Here is a 23,508-nt window from a genome sequence, read left to right as displayed (position 1 = left end):
GATATCGATGGTATAGAAAATGAACAAGCAATGGAAAAAATTAACAAGGCCAAATGTTGGTTCTTTTAAAAAGTCAACAAAACAGATAGCCTCCTAACTAGAGGAATCAAATTTAAAAAAGAAAGAACAAATCCCTGGTGTTAGGAATGAAAAAGTTGTACTACAGATCCTACAAATATTAAAACGATAAGAGAATATTATAAACAACTTTATGTTAACAGATTGGACATCTTAGGTGAAATGGACAAGTTATTTTAAAATTTTCAATTTACTAAAAGTGATACAGTATGAAATGAAAAATCTGACGAGACCTTCAAGAACTTGAAAATGTTATTTTAAAAAACGTTTCTGGGCTGGGCTTAGTGGCTCAGCCTGTAATCCCACCACTTTGGGAGGCTGAGGTGGGGGAATTGCCTGAGCCTGTGGGTTTGCGACCAGCCTGGGCAACTCGGCAAGACCTCGTCTCTATAATAAATAAAAAATTAGCCAGGCGCGGTAGCACATGCCTGTAGTTCTGGCTACCAGGAAAGCTGAGGTGGAAGGATCACCAGAGCCCAGCAGGTCGAGGCTGTGGTGGCCGTGAATGTGCCACTACACTCTAGCCTGGGCGACAGAGTGAGACTCCAACTAAAAACAAAAAACAAAAAAAACTTCTCTGAAGTAAAACTCTAGGCCCAGATGGCTTCACTGGTGAATTCTATCATACACTCAAAGAAGTAATACCACTAATCTTATGCAAACTTTTTCAGAAAATCAAAGAGGAAAAAATTTCCAACTCCTTTACAAGGCCAGCATAACTGTGATACCAAAACTGACAAGGTCATTACCGAAAAAAGGAAAATTACAGGCCAATATCCCTCTTGGAAAAAGACACAATATCCTTAACAAAACTTTAGCAAATCAAACCCAACAACAATATGTAAGAAGGGTAATACATCAATTTTTAAAAATTTAGCAGATATTCGTGGTTTTAAACTCTCACCAAACCAATAGAAAGAAACTTTCTCTAGCCAGGCTCGGTGGCTCAACCTGTAATCCCGTGCCTTGGGAGGCTGAGGTGAGTGGATTGCCTGAGCCCGCAGGTTCGAGACTCGCCTGGGCAAGTTGGTGAGACCTCATCTCCACAATAAATAAAAAAAAAAATCAGCCGGGCGTGGTAGCGCATGCCTGTAATTCCGGCTACTCGGAAGGCTGAGGCGGAAGGATCGCCGGAGCCCAGCAGGTCGAGGCTGCGGTGGCCGGGAGCGGCCACTGCACTCCAGTCTGGGCAACAGAGTGAGACTCCAACTCAAAAAAAAAAAAAAAAGAAACTTTCTCAATCTGTTAAAGAGCATCTACGGAAAAACCTACAGCTGACATAATTGACGGTGAAATACTGAATGCACAGAAGCCCACTGTCACCACTTCTGGTCAACACTGTGTTGAAGGGCCTACCACCGCAAAAAAGCAAAACAGGAAGCAAACAAATAAAACAATTAAAAGGCACAGGAAGTGGAAAGCAAGAAATAAAACTGAATGTGCAGATCATGTAACTGTTCAAATACAAAATCCTGAGGAATTTATTAATAAAGCTAACAAGAGAATTAGTTTAGCAAATTTACAAGATACAAGGTCAAGGTACAAAAATCAAGTATAGCCAGGCTCGGTGGCTCGGCCTGTAATCCTGCGCCTTTGGGAGGCTGAGGTGAGTGAATTGCCTGAGCCCGCGGGTTCGAGACCCGCCTGGGCAGCGAGACCTCATCTCTACAATAAATAAAAAAATCAGCCGGGTGTGGTAGTGCATGCCTGTAATTCCGGCTACTTGGAAGGCTGAAGCGGAAGGATTGCCGGAACCCAGCAGGTCGAGGCTGCGGTGGCCGGGAGCGGCCACTGCACTCCAGTCTGGGTGACAGAGTGAGACTCCAACTCAAAAAAAAAAAAAATCAAGTATACTTTTAAATAGTAGCAATAAATAAATAAAATAGTAATAAAATAATAGATAAGTAAATAAAATAGAATACAAAAATGTTAAAAAGCAATTCCATTTCTAGTAGTACCAACAAACAAATTATTTAGGAATAAAAACATTTTTGCTGTACATTTTGTATCCTGAAATAATTATAGGTGTAGAGAAAGTTGTAAAGATAGTACAGAGAGGTCTACCGTACCTGTCACCCACTCTTCCCAACGGTTACACCTTACATACTTATAGTACAATATCAACATCAGGGAACTGACATTGGTCTGATGTGCACGTGTAGCTCTGTGCACCTTAACACCTGTATAGCTTTGTATGACCACCACTGCAGTCAAGACCCAGAAAGTCCCAGCACCACAGAGGCTCCCCGTGCCACCGATTTAGTCTCAGCCACCCTCCTCCCTTTACCCTCCCTAACTCCTAGCAACCTCTAATTTCCCTCTCTAGAGTTTAGTTACTGATCTATATTCTGTTCCTACAGTTTTCCCTTTCTAGAGAGCACTTTAATTGAAATCGTAGAGCATGTAGTCTTTTGAAACTTGCTTTTTGACTCTGCACAATGTCCTTGAGATCCATTCAAGTTGCTGCATGTGTCACTCCTTTTTACTGATGAGTAATATTCTATGGTATGGCTGCACCACAGTTTATTTAACCATTTACCAATCTAGAGACATTTTAGTTGCTTCGATATTTCAGTTATTACAAATAAAGCTGCTGCCAACATTCATGTACAGGTTTTGCATGGACATAAGTTTTCATTTCCTGGGGTAAATGCCCAAGAGTGTGACTGCCAGGTCATCTGACAAGTGTGTGTTTAGTTTTTTTTTTTAAAAAGAAGCTGCCAAAACTATTTTCCAGAATAGTCATGCCATTTTACATTCCCATCAGTAATGTATGCGAGACCTAGTTTCTCAGTATCCCCACCAGCATTTGATATTTTCAGTATTTTTCATTTTATCTACTCTACAGTTTTGTACAGATAGCTCAAGGTGGTCTTAATATGCATTTCCCTTAATTTATAACAGCCAATGGCTAATGATATTCGGTATTTTCTCACATGCTTATTTGCCATCTGTATATCCACTTTGGTGGAATCCCTTTGTATCTTTGCCTTCTTTTCTTTTTTTTAGAAAGCAGGATTTATTAAGAGGACAGAGAAGCTCCCACAATGGGAGGGGACCCAAGGGGGTTGCCCTGTCTTTTCCTTATTTTCTACTTTGATTATTTTAGTATTGTTGAGTACTATTTTGAGAGTTCTTAACGTATTCTAGATGTAAGTCCTTTGTCAGATATGTGGGCTGACAAATACAAATATTTCCTCTCGGTCTATAGCTTGTCTTTTTATCCTCTTTTTTGGGGGGAATGTGGAAGACAAATTTTATAGGAAACTGAAAAACAGATGAGCAGAGCGAGGCATGTTTGTGGTAAAGGACATAAAGAACACACAATGTATCTTCAAGAGTTCTCATGAACATTATGACCTATCAAATCAAGACACAATCTAACAACAAATATGAACTAATCTGAGGAGCAGCAGCATGAAAATACTCCATTGCTGTCCGACAGAACCTGATGGAAATGTTCCATATCTTTCTGCAGATACAGAATCTACCAGTCACACAAATACTCAAAATGTGGCTAATGCAATGTGGTAAATACACTTTTAATATAATTTAAGTAGCCACGTGACTAGTGGCTCCTGAATGAACAAAGGAGTTCTAATGCCTCAGGGGTCAAAACCAGTGGTTTCTTTCTGGGACGTCTCTAATCATTGCTAAAGGATTCAGGGTTAGATGTGGAAAGAGGAAAGCTCTCAACAGATTTGCTCACTGAAACAAAATCCGAAATTCCTCACTGCTTCTGGAGACAAGGGACAGCACGACTGGCTGTGAGGGGTATGAGGGAAGGACTCTTGGGGAGACCTCAGTATGTGCTTCCAACTCCGGCTAATGTCAATGGGAGGAAAAGGCCTAGGATTCTGGTCATTCACATGGGAAGAGGCCCACAGTTCCACACAGGGAATCTGAGGTTGGGGCATCGCTGGGCCATCTGGGAATGGACACTGCCATGGCAGGGCTGGAAGTCGGGTGCTGATTTCTGGACGGGGTTTCCAGAGCCAGAGGAGGACTTAGAAGTATTGGGACCTGAGGGCTCTTTCTGGCCACCTGCGGGTTGCATGGGCCCTTTCCTTTTTGGGATTAAGGGCTTGTTCTTGCTGTTAAACACTTTGCTGGGATCCAGTTTATTCAAAGTAGTTGCTTTCTTCTGTGAGCAGGTTTGTGTTGTAGGTGATGGGTTTACACATGTTGAACCACTGCTTGGCTTGTGGGCTGGCGCCACCATAGCTGGTGAAGGCATACTGCCACTGGGGCAGGCCCAGGTGGGTGATGAGCAGGCGATAAAAGGCGGTCAAGGTATCTGTGAGACAATGCCAGTATAACGCGCAGTCCAGGAGCCAGATCTGTGTCTTGAGCTGATGCTGGTTTTTCACTTTTGTAGCCAGGCAAACTTTTCCATTCCCATTGCATGAGTCCAGCTCAAATATCACACTGCAAGAGTCAAAGTGAGGAGCTTCTCCGGCTGGTCCTCTCTGGCTTCCTGTGCATCGTCCTGCAGGTCTGCCAGAATAAGTGCATTAGGAAGTGAATACATGGAGTCAGCTTGGAGATGCCGTTGACTGCCATACTGCCCGGTGGCATGATGTGCTCATCCAGCTTCACACTCCATGCCATGTGGAAGCCACTGGTCGTCAGGCGGAAGTTCTTCACATCCTCAGGCATCACACAGTTATCTTGCTGTTCCCATGAAGAAATCATACGACGTTCATCAGGTGCCTTTTCTAAGATGGTCAGCTCTGTCACACCAGGGGAAGATTCCAGGGTGCGGGTGACGCCCAGGGTCAGCTTCTCCAGCTGCGGCTCGCTGCAGCCCATGCCTCCCGGGGAGCGGCGGGGGGACAGCACGCCTTGGCCTTTGAGCTCACGGCATGCCGGCAAGTGTAGTTCCCAGGCTGGTTCCCACGGCCCCCGCCTGCACCCCACACCACAGTCCCCTGTTATACTCCTAAAAGGATCTTTTGCAGAGCTGAAATTGCAAATTTTGATAAAATCCAAATTACCTTTTTCCAAAACTGATTTTCATTTATGGATACTTTAGGTATCATGTCTTCAGCAAGCTCTAGGTCCCAAGGGATTTCTACTGCTATCTTCTCTAAGATTTAGAGTTATATACTTTACATTGAAATCTGTGATTCAGTTTGCATTAATTTTTGTATAAGGTGAGAGGCTGAGCCCAGGATTCAGTTTTTCGTCCCTACAGAATACAAGTACTTCAGCGCCATTGTTGACTCGGCTATCCTTTGTTCATCGAACGGGTTTGCCCTTGGTAAACGGTCAGCTGGGCACGCTTGTGTGATGCTACCTATGGATCTGTGCCACTGGCCTTTGTGCCTAACCCTTCACCCGTACCACACACACATTCTTGAATACTGTGGGCATATGATTAAGTCCTGGGGTCAGGTAGAGTGATTCCTTCCGCTTCATTACTCTTTTTCAAATTTTTTGGGGGTATTCCTGGTAAATCTTAGAATGATTATGTCTACAAAAGAGTGCTGAGATTTTGATAGCTTGCTGAAATTTTGTGCTAAACCTATACATCAGTTTGGAGAGAAATGACATCTTTACAATGTTGAGTTTTCTAATTCATGAACACAGTATTTCTCCATTTGTTTAGATCTTCTCTAATTTGCTTGATTAGCGTTTTGCAGTTTTTAAGCATACAAATCTTAAAGACGCTTTGTTAAATTTATACCAAATTATTTCTTTTCTTTTATACACGCTGTTAATGGTATTACATCTAAAATTTCTGTTCCCACGCATCTGTTGTTCATTACTAGTATATATAAATAAAATTTAATTTTTGCATATTGATCTTGTATCCTGTAACCCTGCTTAACTGACTTGTCATTCTATAACTTTTTTGGTAGATTCCTTGGGATTTTCCACGTCATCTACCAACAGGAACAGTCTTCTTTCTTCTTTTCTGATTTGTATACCTTATATAACCTTTTCCTGCCTTATTATTGTCTTCCCTTGTATATCCTCAGCCCCAGTGATCTCTTGAATGTCGCAGGTTCTGAATGCTTACTGAGTAAATGAAGATGTGTATCTATTCAAACCTGACTTTTTGAATACCAGCTTAAATTTTTTTTCTTTCATAGCTAAGTGATTTCATGGCTTCTGCTCACTGTCTAGGACCTGCCTAGAAAGGTCTGTCCCCCACATCAGAAGAGCAATAATGAGGAATGATTCTTTCCTCCCTTTGAAAATGGAGTTGCCTGGTTAACACACTACAAGCTCTACAAAGCTAAAAAATGTCTGAAAAATCTGCTTAGGCATGAGTCATTTGGTAATGAGCAAAGGGAATGAGTCAGCATCTTGTTTCCTCCAGTTCTTGATGGAAAGTCCCTCTATTTTCACTACTCTATTCTCAAAGACAAACCAAAAAACTCAACATCTCCCAAACTATCAATAATTATAAGCCGGGCTCGGTGGCTCAGCCTATAAACCCGCGCCTTTGGGAGGCTGAGGTGAGTGGATTGCCTGAGCCCGCGGGTTCGAGACCCGCCTGGGCAGCGAGACCTCATCTCTACAATAAATCAAAAAATCAGCCGGGCGTGGTAGCGCGCACCTGTAATTCCAGCTACTCGGAAGGCTGAGGCGGAAGGATTGCCGGAGTCCAGCAGGTCGAGGCTGCGGTGGCCGGGAGCGGCCACTGCACTCCAGTCTGGCCGACAGAGTGAGACTCCAACTCAAAAAAAAAAAAAATTATAGTATTCAAAATGAAGATGGAGAGCATCTAATAAAACAGTGAGAATGGAGGAACACAGTTTTGCTCATCCTTTAAGAATCACCTGAGGCAAAAAAAATAAAAATAAAAAATATATAAAAGAATGAGAAGACACAAGTGCAAATCTCGTTAGCCATCTGAGTGACAACATCACCACGCACCATGTGGCTGGAAAGCTCCACTGTACCTTGCAAGGGAAAGACAGCGAAAAAGGCAAACAGTACCTCAGTGTTGTTATGCACATGCCCCGTACAATTTCTTCCCATGGAGTGTCTGAGTAGCCTGTGAATATGAAGGGACATCATTCCTGCATTAGGTTACTTTGAGCTAATCAAAAGGGAGGCGATCCTGATGGGCCCGATCTAATCAGGGAGCTTTTCAAGGAACCTGGAGGACACCTTGAAAGGGTCTCAGGGATCCCCCAGACTACCATTGGGGAACCGCTGTCCTATAGAGACTGGCACATGTGTATGCGCATGGCCCTAGGAGCAGCATCACAACAGACCAGAGCTGGAAGCGACCAGTGTCTACCTCTAGTTTAGTAGATGATAAACTGCCATTTATTCATATAACAGAATACCACAGAAGACTGGATATGAGAGGATGATGACCATGTATATCAACATGACGCATCTCAAAACACAGCACTAAACTAAAGAAATGAGTCACAGTAAAATCTTCACTATACTTACATAAAGTTAAAAAAACAGGCAAAAGGAAAATTGATAATGCTAACAATACTTTATAGTACTTACTATGCACCAGATACTACTGTTCTAAGAGCCTCACACATGCTAACTCAAGTAATTCTCACAGTAATACTTGAGGTAGGTAATACTGTTATTCCCACTTTACAGATGGTAAAACTGAGACACAGAGTGGTTAAGTTACTTGTCCAAGTAGCCAGTTACATGGCTCCTTAACTTGCTATTTAGGAGTATGTCGGTGGCAAAAAGACACGTGAAATGAAAGGAAGACTTTAGCTAAAGATCAGAATAGCGGTGACACTGGGGAGAGTAGGTGGTGCACGTGAGGGGCTGCAAGCTACTGCTGACATTCTCAGTCTGAGCAGCAAGCACAGACGTGCTTGGTCCATTATTTTTTAAATTGTGTATATATGTTTTCACACATTTTTTAGTCACACAGGATATGAGAAATATGTATTTCACAATTTTAGAAAAGAGTAAGAGAGAGAAGAAAACACACCATGAAGGGTATTATAAAAACAGTTCTTGAGGCCAGGCTGCTCCCTCCAGACAGTTTTTCGGAAGTGTGTGCAGATGTCATTAAATACGATCATCTCACCCTTTTCCTCAAAGTCCAAAGTCCTTTTAAACAGGCTCCGCTCCTCGTGCTCTGCTATCCCCTCCTGCCAAGCAGGCTGCTTGGGCTGGCAGCAATGGGTGACTTTGTCACATGGCCGTGAACACATAAAAAAGACAGAGCATTCAGTTTAAAAAGTAATTTTCAAAAATAGAAAACCACCCGGTACCTCAAGGTTGAGAAACTCAAGGTCAAAAAGATCCCTGTTAGCAGGTCTCCCCGGCACCGTGTGGGGCAGGCTTCTGGCCGGTGGAAGGAGACTGAGGACTGCGTCCACCCTCCAAAGAGGAAGCCCCCTTACCTAGCACGCTCGGGCTTCTTCCTTGCGGTGCTGCCTTTTCTAAGTTCACACACCTGCCGTGCTCCACGAGCGCATTCACCAGCACCCAGTGAGATGCCGAGTCAGAGGGGGTGAGCAAGCTTGCCATGATTACCCAGAGTCTTCAGTTCCCCCCATCGCCGCCCCCCGCCCCATCCTTCCTGGATGCAACAGGAAGCACCTGAGAGTTAAACGTGCCCTTCCACCGTTGAGGTACCTCTGGGCATAGTCTATTCTTCATTCCAAAAACCTGTGACAGCTGTGGCATCGTATCACATCAGGGACATCTCATGGGAGCCTGTGAAGACCTGTCCACAGGCACGCATCCCTAACATAGGACAAACTTGTCACTGTCCCTTTAAGTCTTTCCAACCCCCCTCCTTCCACACCCATCTTCACTTCCTTCTAGAGGCAGCTTATCCAGGGAGCTAAGTTTAGCGACTACCATTTCTAACCTTTCCCCCAGGGACATCATAGAGTTCCCTACTGCTGGGGACTGTCCCAGCTGCATGGCTTTACAAAGTCACCAGACACTTTGCTTTAAGAGCCCAGCGACAGGCTGAGCCCAGCTGTCAAATCCTTACAGCAGTCTGGCTTCTTTGGGGGGCGGAGGGTCTTCTGCCTGGAATCTTCCTCACTCCCACTCCCTCCGTCCTCTCCACAGACCTGACAAAGTCTGCCTGGTGCCAGTCCTCAGGTCCTGACTCACTGGAGAATGTTTGTTGTTTTAGATCACAAACGATAAAATGCAAGCGGGGCCACTACGCTAGCACAAACCTCACAGACACCAGATGCCTGCAAAACCTGGGTCTCACCTGTGGGGATCCTTCTAGAGCTCTGCTTGTGGGAGAAAGAAATGACCCCTCACCAAATCACTGTAAGCCACGGTCAGAACAAAGGTGCATGGGAAGGTCACGCCCCAGGCCTGGCCTCAGTCTCCTCTTCTACCCGGTCGGAGCGGGCGCCCTTCACTCCCAGAGCTGTCTCAGCTGCGCGTGTGAATGACACAGGGTAGGCATGCAAGTGGTAGCCACTGTTTTCCTGAAACCAGATGCTATACATACTTCCAAGGATGGCTGACTTGATGACAGAATTGGAGATATTTCAGAAGTCAAGTAAAAGCAACTATTTGACGCTATCACCGTCAATGGAAAGGGAAAGTCTAAAGAGCCACATCCTCCTCCAAGCTACTGAGCTTACTGCCTTGTCCTCTAGAATCATTACCACTCAATCTGTTTAATTCCTAAGGACAGCAACAGTTCCCACTTCACAGGGGGCATGCTTCCAGGACCAGCCTCTTGGCCCTAAACTCAAACCCAACTTCACTTGAGTTATATAATCTGTAGCTACTGATTCTTCCTTGACCGAGTACTTAAATTTATTTAAAAAAACAATGTAGGGGGTGGGTGGAAAACACAAGCAAGCAAAACAAAAACAATGTATAGTTGGCAAAACGGGATTCTAGAAAATGAAAAGACCATCAACAATGTTGTAATAAAAAAAAAGTGAAGACAGCTAAAAATACTGAATTCATACTTTTAATAGCGGTTTTTATGAAACAGCTCTTTAGGTCACAACTTCAAAGCCAGCTCCCAGCTAGTCTGTTTTCCTTTGGGTCATATCAACAAACGTCCAGCCACCCTCCAGTCTACCCACAGCCTGACCTCACCTGAACACCGCACAAGCACTCAAATCTCATAGATGCTGTGGCTCGACCCTCATTCTGCACCACAACTACCATCTCTCTCTCCAGGCCCTCAGTACAAAACTTAAAACAGTGGAGAAACCTGTAAAAATAAGACATGCCAAAAATACTGATCAAAACACCAAAAAGCTCTGATTCTGAGGTTGAGAAGATGAACACAGACCTCATTTCCAGGGGTAGCTCCAAGGGCTTAGCACTACACCCTGCTAATAAATGTCCAACAGACACCTATCTTCAGAAAGATCATGGATGGGGCATGTGGCTAGGCCAGTACACATCAATCACTCAGCTGGATGATAAAACCAGTGACAGTGGTAGCACCAGGCACGGTGTGACTATGCACCTGACACATATTATCTCACTTAATCTAAACACAGTATGATGGTTCCCATTTTCCTAGATGAAGAAACCAAAACTTAGATATTAACTTGGCCTTGGTTAAAAAAAAAAAAAAAAAGGCCACTGAACTCCAAAGTCCAAGCCCTTCACCCCTCCTGTGTGCAGGACTTGAGGTGAGTAGTGTTAAGTGTCAACAACAAAAGACGATATACCGAGCCTTCTATTTAGGGGCAAAATCCAACTCCATTTCCTACAAATGAAATGACCAAATCTGAACATGGGCAGTCATCCCACTCCTGACAAGACCGTAGACTACGAAGATGGAGTGCAGAGCAGCAAGACACTGAGAGGACCGACCACTGGAAATCATCCTATGTGAGGGCAGAGGGATGCCAGGAGGAAGTGGCCCATTGGAAATTCACCAGGCCTCATCCTCCCCTGCCACCACGGGCTGAACAAAAAGGAAAGAGAAGTGCTCAAAGCAGCCTTCGTCGGCCAAACACTGAGTCATCCAGGCTCAGCAGCGTGGCTCTCTGAGGCAAGAACAGGCAAGCTCTGCTCATGGGCCCACTTGTACTGTGGCTGGCTGGCGAAGAGGCCACAGGCAGGGATGCCCCAGATGCTCCTGTGGGGCTGTGCCAGGGCCCTCCTACTCCTCATAAAGAGCCCTTGTGCTCCCTCCCTTGGCTACTGCAAGCTGGCTGGCCTGCAGGTCAGGGGACCACTGACCCAGCATGCCCACCCCTCCATGGCACGTGGGACTGGTGCTGCAACAGGCTGGCGCTCCTTACTGGCCTTGGACAAGAGATCCAAGCAGCCTCAGAAGTTGTTTTACTTGCTCCTCTCAGAATAATTTCTTGGATTTTCTGCTGACAAGAGGTTAGCAGATTTCATGACACCCACTAACACACACACACACAAATGCCAAAGGTAACGCACGGAGAAATGTACATTCCCCATGATCTAAGAGAGGAACGGGGGGAGATTAAGACACAGAACGACTTTCTTTATGACATGAATGCCTGAATGCACTCACCAAAGTTTGTTTGCTTCAGCTGGCGGAGAACACTCCTAGTTCCAGCACAGGTAGCCCACAGAGGAGTTCTTCCTTTGGCCTTGCCAAGTGTCTGAGTAAATGCCTTGTCTGAAAAAGCTACCCAAACTCCCTCAACCCCAGCAACAGTACAGTTCTATGAGTGAGGATGAAGCCCTGACACATGTACTAAGTAGTGCCTCAACTCTGTAAGTGTCCTATGACCTAAGGCTAGCTCAAAACAGAAAAGAATTATTTTAAGGTCTAAAATATCCAGAAAGCGCTGCAATGAAACATTTACAGTTACATATGATGGGCATAAAAAATAAGATTCTGGATGCAGGCATCTTCTGGTACCTGTGTGTGTTGTTTATCAATTATTGTTTTTACTGGATCATGCCATCATACTTCAAAATTTGGCACTTTCACTAACTCCTTTAATTAGCCTTAAAAAAACCAACACTAGTTAACTACAGCCTTAAAAAAATTACCTTATCAGCCAAATCAGCCTTAACAAAATAATCTTTAAGTCCCAGTTTCTCACCATAGGAGACACACACACCCATACCCACACATACACACACCAAAAATCGGTTCCTTATGATTATCCTTGACTGAGTCTGAAATAATGGGAGAAAGGGGGAATATTGGCATTGTAGAGGAAACTTCGCTCTCGGGTCCACTGGCAAATCATCTGTAGAAGTTGTGTGCAGCTCAAGGCAGAAAGTGAAGGAAGGTCTCAATGAAATTATACCTGTAAAACTGATTTGCCAAGAAATTTAGAGATCAAACCCCAATCGGTAACCAAGCTTCCTGATCAATTCCCTGGCTTTTTTTCCCCTGCATTATTAAACGGGATATGAGGGATCAGGCGCAGAGGCCATGCCTGTAAATCTCAGCACTTTGGGAGGCCAAAATGAGAGAATCGCTTGAGGCCAGAAGTTTGGGACCAGCCTAGGCTACATATTGAGATCCTGTCTCTACAAAAAAATAATTAAAAAAAAAATTAGCTGGGTGTGGTAGCATACGCCTGTAGTTTTAAGTGCTCCAGAGGCTGAGGCTAAAGGATTACCTGAGCCCAGGAGTTTGAGGCTACAGTAAGCTATGATCATACCACTGCACTCCAGCCTGCACAACACAGCAAGATCCTGTCTCTAAAGGAAACAAAAGAAAATGTCATGTAAATAAATATCCCATCAGCTTTCTTCCTTGAAGAACTGGTGCCAGCGATGTGAGAACCAGGGACTAGGACCTTTGTATGCTAAGTGCCACATACAGGAGTGTGCCCTTTCTGGAGCAGCCTGTGAATAGGTGGAAACCAAATTCAGGTTACTTTGGGGGTACCTCCTTAGAGCAACATCAGGGATTTATTCAGGTACAGAGCCAAACAACACGTAAGCCACCCACAGCATGAGCAGCAGGAACCTCTTAGACAAAGGAGACATTTGAAAGGTGTCAATAGATTCTCCAAGCAACATGTTTTCCACCTTCTCAGAGGATTTTGCTTAATAGTTCTGAAAATTTTTAAAGCTCAGTAAATAAAGTGAATTGTAGGGATACTTCACAAAATTTTGCTTCTTAAAAACTCAGTTATTAGCTAGTCTGGAAAGATGTAATAGTTTATCATATTCTATACTAAAACTCATAGATGAAGTTCCCCTTCCCATTCACTGAGAAGCCAAAGAATATATTAAAACACACACCCATACCCACACATACACACACCAACAATCGGTTCCTTATGATCATCCTTGACTGAGTCTGAAATAATGGGAGAAAGGGGGAATATTGGCATTGTAGAGGAAACTTCGCTCTCGGATTCACTGTTTATGGACTTTGTAATGCTATACTAAGTTTACCAGGAAAGACACAGGCACTCCTCTCCAAAAACTGACTTTTACTAAAATCATCATCAAACTCACCATCATTAAGAGATCCAGATTCTTATACAATGTTGGATAAGAAGGATAAGAAGGAAAGAAGGGGAAAAACAAACTATTACTTACAGAAAAAAATCACCCCCCAAAGAGCAAAACTTCAGCTCTCCCGTAAGCACCACTAATATATTTATCTTTCCTTTTAAAAAGCTGAATTAAAATGTTCAAGCAGCATTATTTTTAATAGCCAAAAAGTATAAACAACCCAAATGTCCAGCACACAACTGGTGAATAGATAAAACAAAATGTGGTTTACACACACACACACACCAGAATACTATCCAGCTATATAAATGAATGAAATCCTGGCCAGTATGAGTGAACCTCCAACATGGTATGCTACATGAAATAAGCCAGACACAAAAGGCCACACATTGAATCATTCCTTTTACAAGAAATATCCAGAAAATCCAGAGACAGAAAGTGGATGAGGGGTTGCTGGGGGTGAGTATTAACAGGCAGGAGGGATGTACTAGGATGACGGAAATGTTTAAACTGGTTTATGATGATTGCACAACTTGGTAAATTTACTAAAAGTCATCAAATTGTACACTTTAAAAAATCAAGTTATTTCCTTATGAATGTTCCTGTTTTGCTCACACTGAGAATTAATCATCTCCCATTTAATAACTCCTAGGCAGTTCAGCACTGGTTCAAGTCTAAGAACATTTCAGAGGCTCAGCATTTTCAGGGTAGGTAAAGTCCCAACTGCAGAGTCCATTCAGAGCTGTTTTCATCTTTATGAAACCGCAGTTATCTAACAAAATAGCAGCAGGAAGTTAAACAGACCCTGCATGTCAATGAAAAGGAAACCAAGTCTGATCCCTAAGTGAAGTGCCGGCTTCTGCACGCTCTCTTCAAAGGTCCAAGCCCGTGCTCCCATAGTAAAGAGAAAGCAGGAATAGTATCAACTCTGCGAACTCCAGCAGCTGAGAGGATGGAGCTGAACTTCCTTCCTGTGCTGATAGAGTTCTGGCTTCTCAGAGTCCCCTAGAAGGAAAGGCAAACTTTTGGCTTAGTATTGCTTATAGTCTGGGGATTCCCAAAGTATAGCCTCCTACACACACACACACACACACACACACACACACACACACACACACACACACACACACACAGCCGCCCCCCGGCCCATGCTTCTCTGAAGAGAGGTCTGGGTGGAAGCAAATCAGGTCTTTCCTGGAGACCAACTTTGCCCAGAAGACTGTTGAGCTTTGTTTTACTCATTTTCCTCAAATTTATTTATCATAAAATCCGTTTTCACAGGAGATTAAAACTACTCCACTCCCTCTTAAGAGTTAGAGAAAAGTCCTCTTTACAATGTGCTCTTATGAAAAAAAGGGGAAAATCATTATCTTTATAATTTATTAAAACATTCTGACACCTGACTGGAAACGTTTCAGGGTATTTTACAACACTGAGACACAGATGGCAAGGACTAAGAGATATCACTCAGAAAAAAAGCATAAGGGAAGGGGGAGGCGAACACACCAGGTGAGAGGCGGGCCGGAGTTTTCAGAAATACTCTTGCAAACTTCCTTTAAGTTTGAAATGATCTCAAGACAAAAAGTTAAAAAAATTTAAAAATGATAATTGGAGACGTTTTGTGTTTATGATCACGAGCACAAGTACCACCCAAGAAAGGCAGTTAACAGTATTCCAAGAAAGGCAGCCAATTACATGCCCACTCAGAGTTGCTTTCACAGAATTCTCTAATTAGATTAGAATGAAAAAGCCAGGAAACATCCAGGGAAACCAAAGCTTCTCCTGAAAGTGGCTTCTGACGCCAAATCTCTCCCCCATGGCCTGCCTTCCCCCTTTCGGAAACCCGCCCAAGAAAACTCCCAGGGCCACTGGGCCTCTGCAGGGACAGCACCCATAGTGACCTCTGTGGGTGACACCCTCTCTGCTGAACTGCTTCAGGGACTTGCAGATAACAGAAATTAAGCTTTTCCTATCAAGACACTATAGGATAATGAGCACAGCACTCCCCCCTAAAAGGAGACTTGCATGCACTTTCTACAAGTCTCCCTACAGCTGCTGCACTGGTGTCCTCGGTCTGGCTTATTATTCCCTGAGAAGTGCATTTTATGTCCTGGGATTTGCTGACTCGATTATAGCTGAGGTTCTGTATGAAGTTTATTTGTTCCATTATTTGGCTCCTCCAAATCATCCCAATAACAATTTTCACAGTGGTCATGGTAGAGTTCAGCTTTTATTTCATAATCCAGACTTTTCACTGTTGGCAGCTGGTTGGGCAGAATATTTGCTTTGTTTCTGACACATGTATGAATTATTTTCTCTACCCTGGTTAAGGGACCCAGTGCCCGACAGACAGTTCAATCAAAGCCAAGGCCTGCCCTCTGAGCTAGGGTTCCACCTGAAGGCATTTGAGTTTTCCTTTGTTTCTCTGAAAACCAGAGTGGAGCTGAGTGAGCCCTAGTAGTTTTAGCCACAGTTGGGAACTGGGGAAGCACGAAGTCTCCTCTAATTTCTCACAGCATGTGCCAACGGATCCTGAAGGAAATGCAGAGATTAATTACAGCTGGACTTGCTTTGGCCCAATCCTCTGAGTAAGTGAAATCTTCAGAGCCTTAAGGAGCATTAATTATTTAAAATGCTTCTGTTCAGGGGGAGTGCACAAAGTGTTGAGGTAGGTCAACTGCATTCTGTATCGTGGAAAACAATAATTTGGTTGCTTTCTGTATCGTGAAGAAAATGAAAACCTTTCCTTAAAAGAAAGGAAGCATGATCCCAGAAATATGGACCCCAGGAACCCCAAATAACTCTCCAAAATCTTTTTTTTTTTTTTTTTTTTTTGAGTTGGAGTCTCACTCTGTCGCCCAGACTGGAGTGCAGTGGCCGCTCCCAGCCACCACAGCCTCGACCCGCTGGGCTCCGGTGATCCTTCCGCCTCAGCCTTCCAAGTAGCCAGAATTACAGGCGCGCGTTACCACGCCCAGCTGATTTTTTGATTTATTGTAGCGATGAGGTCTCACTGCCCAGGCGGGTCTCGAACCCGCGGGTTTAGGCAATCCACTCACCTCAGCCTCCCAAAGGCGTGGGATTACAGGGCTGAGCCACCAAGTCCGGCTCTCTCCAAAATCTTAATCCTCAACATCTGTAATCACTTGCATCAAAACTTGAGGAAAAAAATAATATCCATTTTGTAGGCTAACGGCAAAAGTCAATACAATAAGAAGATTTTGTTAAATGGATGAAAGGGCAGGGAACGGCAGGTGCTCTGTAAACTTAAAAACTCCACTTCTGAATATTGTGACTCAAATATTCAATTAGGGGTAAAAAAAAAGTTCAGCAACATCAAGTAGGGAGTTCTGCATCCTGTTTTTATCACAACAACTTATCTTGTATGTTCTGTTCCATATTACCATAACACATATCTACTTTTTTATTGTGGTAAAAAAATACATTAACATAACATTATCATCCTAACCATTTAGAAATGTACAGTTCAGTTGTGTTAAGCGTTAAGCATATTAACATTGTTGTGAAACAGATCTTCAAAACGTTTTCCTCTTGCAAACCTGAAACTTTATACCCATGAAATAACTCCCCCTTTGCCTCTCTGTCTCCCAGTAACCACCATTCTACTTTGTATGACAGTGTTCTACTTTTCCATGAATTTGGCTACTTTAGGTATCACATGTAAGAGGAATCACATACACTTCCTTGGGTGTGGCTGGCCTGTTTCACTTAGCATAATGTCTGCAAGGTTCATCCCTGCTATAGTATGTGTTCGAATTTCTTTCCTTCTTAAGGTTGAATAACATTCCACTGCATGCATATACTACATTTTGTTTATCCATGTATTCACGATGGGCATCTTGGTTGCTTCAATCTTTTGGTTATTGTGAATAATGCTACTATGAACATGAGTATGCAAGTATCTCTTTGAGACTCTGCTTTCAATTTTTTTGGATGTATGCCCAGAAGTAGAATTGCTGAATCACAGAGTAATTTCATTTTTAACGTTTTGAGGACCCTTCATATGGTTGTACCACGTTACATTACCACCAACAAAAAGTCAGGCATGGTGGTATGCATCTGTAGTTGCAGTTGCTTGGGAGCTAAGATGAAGGGGTTGCTTGAAGAGTTCGTGGCTGTAATGCACTATGATGAGTACACTTGTGACTAGCCATTGCAATCCAATCCGGCAACAGAGCAAGACCCCTCTAAAAATAAAAGGGGGGGGGTTCAAAACAAAAAGCGAGATTTAGGCTTCACTGAGCACCAAAGCTAATGGGATCCTGTACATACACCTTTATTTCTTCATGCAGAACCGTTACACATCAGAATTACGAAGCCATTTGCTCCTTTGCTGTAATGCCAAAGAAATAATGACACGCCCTGCTTACATGGGAGGCTATCAAGCATGATTTCAGCAATGTTTTCAGAAAAGAGCTTTACTGAGGTGCAGCTGATAGGCAAGAGACCTCCCAGGTGACACACACAACTGATGACTTTTGACGCATGCATATACTCATGGGGCCCTCACTACAATCAAGAGAGTGAACAAATACTCACTACCCCAGATGGTTTCCACATGTTCCTTGTACACCACTTCTGTCCAGGCAACCACTGGTCTGCACCTGTCCCTCCACATTGTCTACATTTTCTGGAATCTTATGTAAACAAAATCATACAGCATATACCTAGTTTGGCTTCTTTCACTCAGCATAATCATTTCAAGATTTACCTATACTGTTGCATGTCTCAAGGGTCTGTTCCCTTTTCTTACTGAGTAGTATTCTGTGGTGGGATATACCTCAATTTATTTATCCATCCACTGGTTAATGGCCAACTTCCCACTTTTCAGTGCAAGTCTTTGTGTGGACATATATTTTCATTTCTCTTCAGTAAATATCTATATGTAGAATGACTAGCTCATGTAATAAGTGTATGTTTAACTTTTTAAGAAAATATCACACACTTTTCCAAAGCAGTAGTTTAATTTTACATTTCTACCAGGAGCATATTAGAGTTCGAGTTCACTTATATCTTCACTATACTTTGTGTGGTCGGCCTTCTAAATTGCAGCGATCCTAAGAGAGTGTATTTCATCTGCATTTATGTCATGACTAATGATGACTAATGATGATGTAGACTGAGCATCTTTCCATTTGCTTATTTGCCATCTGAATCTCTTCTCTGTTCAAATTATTTGTCTTTTAAAAAAAAATTAAGATGTTTGTTTTCTTATTATTGAGTTTTGAGAGTTCTTTATATACTCTAGACAATCTGAAAATCTGACAAAGGACTCATATCAAGAATTCCCAAGAAAGTGACAGACACCCCAACAGGGCAAAAGATTTGGAAAAACCTGTTATAGAGAGGCTATATCATTGACTAGTAGAGGTATAAAAAGATGCCAAACTTAGTCAACAAAGTGTTTACTTAGAAATGCAAAGTAAGACATCAATAAGATACCCAACAGGATGCCAAATATTGGCTGGAATATGGAGTCACTCTCCCACACTGCTGGAGAGACTGTAAACTAGTACGGTTACTTTGGAGACATATTCAGCAGCATTTCCTTATACACCCAGCAATCCACTCCAAGGTATAGTCCCAAGAGAAGTAAGTGCATATATTCATCAAATGATAGGTACAAGAACATTCAAAGCAGTTTTTTACCCAATAACCAAGAACTGGAAGCAAACAAAATGCACATCAGCAGGTGAAGGAATAATCCCATTATGGTGTACTCATTTAATGGAAGGCTACACAGAAAAAAGAACAAACTGAACATATGTAGCCGTACAGACAAATCTCACACTCATTCTGTTGAACAATGAAGCCAGAGGTAAGAGCACATACTAAACTTCCATTTAAATGAACTCCAAAAACAGGCAAAACATGAATTTAAAGTGTTGAAAGTCAGAACAGTGTGGTCTCTGGGAGAAGTGGTATTAACTGGGAGGAAGCAGTAGGGACTTTCTGGGACACTGAAATGTCTTTTCTCTTGATATGGGAAGGGGTTATACGGGCACACACAAAAGGAGAAATTCACTATGCTGTACACACTTAAAATTTCTGCATTTTACATGTGTCAATTAATCGTCAGTGAAAATAAACAAGCAAACAAGAAAAGAGACTTCTATGCAGTCCTCAGAATGGTGCATGGAAAGGACAGAACACAGGCACCAGTAAGGCGGTAGGGTGATGGAAGTTTGTGCTCTACTGGTGGAGCACAAAGGTGGCCACTTTGCAAAACCTACTAACATTGCACACAGGCACACCTGGATGTCCCAGCAACTCCACTCCCAGATGTTTCTGACAGAACACCTACACCAAGTGACAAGTTCTAGAATATTTACAGTTAACAATTTTGTAATAACACTGAACGGGTATCTACCCAAATGCCCATCACCAGGAGAGTATTTAGTTAAATTGTGGTACATTCCCATAATGGAATAACATACAGAAACAGAATGAATGATCTACAACTGCCTGCTGCAATATGGAAGAAATTCACAAAACTTAATGTTGAAGGCAAGAAGCCAGTTACACAAGAGTAAACACTGTATGATGCCATGCATATATTAAGTACAAAAACAAGCTGTATTCCCAGATCTTTGGGAGGCCAAAGTGGGAGGATTGCTTGAGCCCAGGAATTCAAGACCAGCCTGGGTAACATAGTGAGAACTCATTTCTTAAAAAAACAAAAAACAAAAAAAAGAAAAAAGTATAAAAACAGACAAAACTGTTCTATGGTGTGAAAGGTCACCATAAGAACAATTACTGGTTATGTCTGCAGAGGGGAAGGTAGTGAATGAAAGAAGATGAAAGGGTAATTGAAAAGGTATGGGTAATTGTCTCCTGAGTTGGGTGCTGGTTATCCAAGTCTATTTAGTTTGTGATAACTGAAAGATAAATAAAATTACTTTTATTTCTATATAAGTATGTGAATACATACATACATCATATATCACATATATAACAAATTCTCCAATTAAAATATTTTTAAAATGAAACAGGGAAAGGTAATAGGCAGTGGTGGATGAGGCTGTGATTTTAACCAAGATTATAAGGTAAGACTTCAGAAGGTAACATGAGTCAAAACCTTTGAGAGTTAGAGCAGGAAGTGCATTTCAGGCAGAAAATATAGCAAGTGCAAAGGCCCTGTCATGCTTAGATTGTTCAGGGAATAGCAGAAAGGCCTGTATGCCTGGAACAGAACGATGAGAGGAAGAGGAGGAGGAGAGGGGAATGTGGAGAACGATGGGAGTTCAGATCATTAATTCGTCGAATGATTTAATTATTTAAGGTCCAAAAAAGGTACAAGGTTTGAGAATCACAAGTCAACATGATGCTGAATATTCCTTTTGGACTTGGAAATTTGTCTTCGTTTTGCCCAACCTCTTTCAAAGATGACTAAAACCAAGCAACTAACTAAAAGAACAAAAATACGTATAAAGTCTAGGCTACTTTTCCCCCCTTTTTTACAGAATGTCACACACACTTGTGAAGACGTATCATGTGGTAAAGAGCCACCTTCTTACTTGGGGTTTGGTTTATGATTCATGCCTAGTGGTTGGCACAGCAAGTACTCAATATACGAGAGTTACTATTAATATTATTATTACTCATAATATTCTAAAAATAGCATGAATTGTATAATTTAACTTACTGACATCTCTTTCAAATCTGGTGGTAATATACGTGTCTGAAGTGTTATATAATGTGGACTTTTCATGGTGTTATGAATGACTTCCTTTCTATTATGAATCACTAATGCCTAAAGTTTTGGAACAGGTGATACATGCACATAGTACAAAACTTGTAAAAGGGAAGGAGAGGGATCGGGAAATAAGTCAGTCTCCCAGCTACCCAGTTCTCTCTACAGACAAACCTGTAATTAGTTTCTAGGGCGTTCAGATTGAATATGAATAAGCTAGATCAAATGATCCTTGTTCTGATGTCAGTACACCAGAACACTGCTTTTGTTTTACCTCATTTAGCGTTGAATACCACCACATGAGGCTGAGAGGAATGAGACAACACCAATCTGAACTGTCCTGGTGATGAGGATTTAAGTAAGGGTCTCAAGTTCTAGAAGATAAAGAACAATAAAAGAATACAGACAGGAGGAAAAATAAGCTGCAAATAAAGCCCTGATTCCCAATCCCTTCTGCCTCTGCCACCAGAGCTCAGGAGGACCATCGTGCCCAGTGTCTCAAAAAGGGCTGGAGCCAAAGCACTCTGCCAGCTCTATTCAGAAACGCAGCAGAAAGCAGAACTGCTGGGTCTATGGGCACTTGGGAGTCTTGGATACTGAACGTCTATGGCTTATCCAAACAGCCTGTTCTAAAGCAGTAGGTTTTTTTAAGGAAAGGACATCTGCATTGAATCCTGCCTGTGAATTTAAGCAGAGGGGGCCCTGAGCGGGTGCCCGAGGGGATGCAAGCTAAGATTTCCGAATGACTACTTACTTAATCTTGACTTACTCTTTTAAAAATCTGCCCAGTACATCAAAATGGGCCCTCAAATTTTCCTTAAGACCTCTGAGTTGTTCCTTCCAGCTAAGAACTGCCCCAGCTGTCCAGACCAAATCAAAGAAGACCTTAGCCAAACCCAATATAAGGAATATTGTGGTAGTGGATGGTGTTCGCACTCCAGTTTTTGTTGTCAGGAGCTTCAGATAAAGACCTGAGGCCACGTGACTTGGCGAGAGCAGCGCTTACGAGTTTGTTGCACAGGACCAATGTCCCAAAGGAAGTTGTTGATTATATCATCTTTGGCACAGTTATTCAGGAGATGAAAGCAAGCAATGTGGTAGAGGCTGCCCTCAGAGCTGGCTTCTCTGACAAGATTCCTGCTCACACTGTCACCACGGCTTGCATCTCTGCCAACCAAGCCATGACCACAGGTGTTGGCTTGATTGCTTCTGGCCAGTGTGGTGTGATTGTGGCAGGTGGTGTCGAGTTAATGTCCGATGTTCCTGTTTGTCATTCAAGAAAACTGAGGAAAATGATGCTTGATCTCAACAAGGCCAAGACTCGGGGCCAGCAACTATCTTTACTCTATAAATTCAGATTGAATTTCCTATCACCTGAGCTCCCTGTGGTGGCTGAGTTCTCCACCAGCGAGACGATGGGCCACTCGGCAGACCAGCTGGCCATTGCCATGCCATGTTTCTCGACTGGAACAGGATGACTATGCACTGCGTTCTCACAATCTGTCTAAGAAGGCATAGGATGAAGGACTCCTTTCTGATGTACTCTTCAGTGTACCAGAAAAAGATACAGTTACTAAAGATAATGGCATCCGTCCTTCCTCTCTGGAGAGATGGCCAAACTAAAATCTATGTTCATCAAGCCTTATGGCACAGTGACAGCTGCAAACCCTTCTTTCCTGACTGATGGTGCATCTGCAATGCTGATTATGGCAGAGGAAAAAGCTCTGGCCACAAGTTATAAGCTGAAGGCATATCTGAGGGACTTCATGTATGTGTCTCAGGATCCAACATATGCTACTCCAAAAAGTCCTAGAAAAGGCAGGATTAACCATAAATGATACTGATGCTTTTGAATTTCACGAAACTTTGTCAGGTCAGATTTTGGCTAATTTTAAAGCCATGGATTCTGACTGGTTTGCACAAAACCACATGGGTAGAAAAACCAAGGTTGGATTGCCTCCCTTGGAGACGTTTAATAACTGGAGTGGATGGTTGTCCCTCAGACACCCATTTGGGGCCACTGCTGCCGGTTGGTCATGGCAGCTGCCAAAAGATTATGGAAGGAAGGAAGCCAGTATGGTTTAGTGGAAGCCTGTGCAGCTGGAGGACAGGGCCATGCTATGATAGTGGAAGTTTATCCAAAATAATCGCTCCAGAAGAGGTGACCTGAGGTTTCTGTGCAAAACTCACACTAGGCAATGCCATTTCAATGCATTACTAAATAACAACTATCGCTCCTAGCTCCTCTTAGGAAAACAATACTTGTGGCCTTCTGTTAAAGACTTTGCAACTAAGCCTTGACAGTGTTCTGAGCTTCTCAATAATCACAGCTTATTCTTCTTTCAGGG

At 42.8% G+C, this 23,508-nt stretch overlaps 1 protein-coding gene and 2 pseudogenes across 1 annotated transcript in view; 1 reads left to right on the top strand and 2 right to left on the bottom strand.

Annotated features, from left to right (window-relative positions):
* GNA12 (G protein subunit alpha 12) overlaps positions 1–23,508 on the bottom strand; it is a gene marked incomplete at its 5' end in the record, with an annotated part of 56,899 nt that overhangs the window by 13,184 nt on the left and 20,207 nt on the right. The gene's annotated exons all lie outside the window — the stretch shown is intronic.
* Positions 3,944–4,896, bottom strand: LOC103254050 (annotated as a pseudogene).
* Positions 21,959–23,307, top strand: LOC103254013 (annotated as a pseudogene).

This window comes from Carlito syrichta, unplaced genomic scaffold, assembly GCF_000164805.1.
Source record: "Carlito syrichta isolate Samal-C Ts95f unplaced genomic scaffold, Tarsius_syrichta-2.0.1 Scaffold69290, whole genome shotgun sequence".
NCBI classification, from domain to species: domain Eukaryota; kingdom Metazoa; phylum Chordata; class Mammalia; order Primates; family Tarsiidae; genus Carlito; species Carlito syrichta.
The sequence above is the reverse complement of the archived record's forward strand: the minus strand, read 5'-3'. Positions and strand labels throughout refer to the sequence as shown.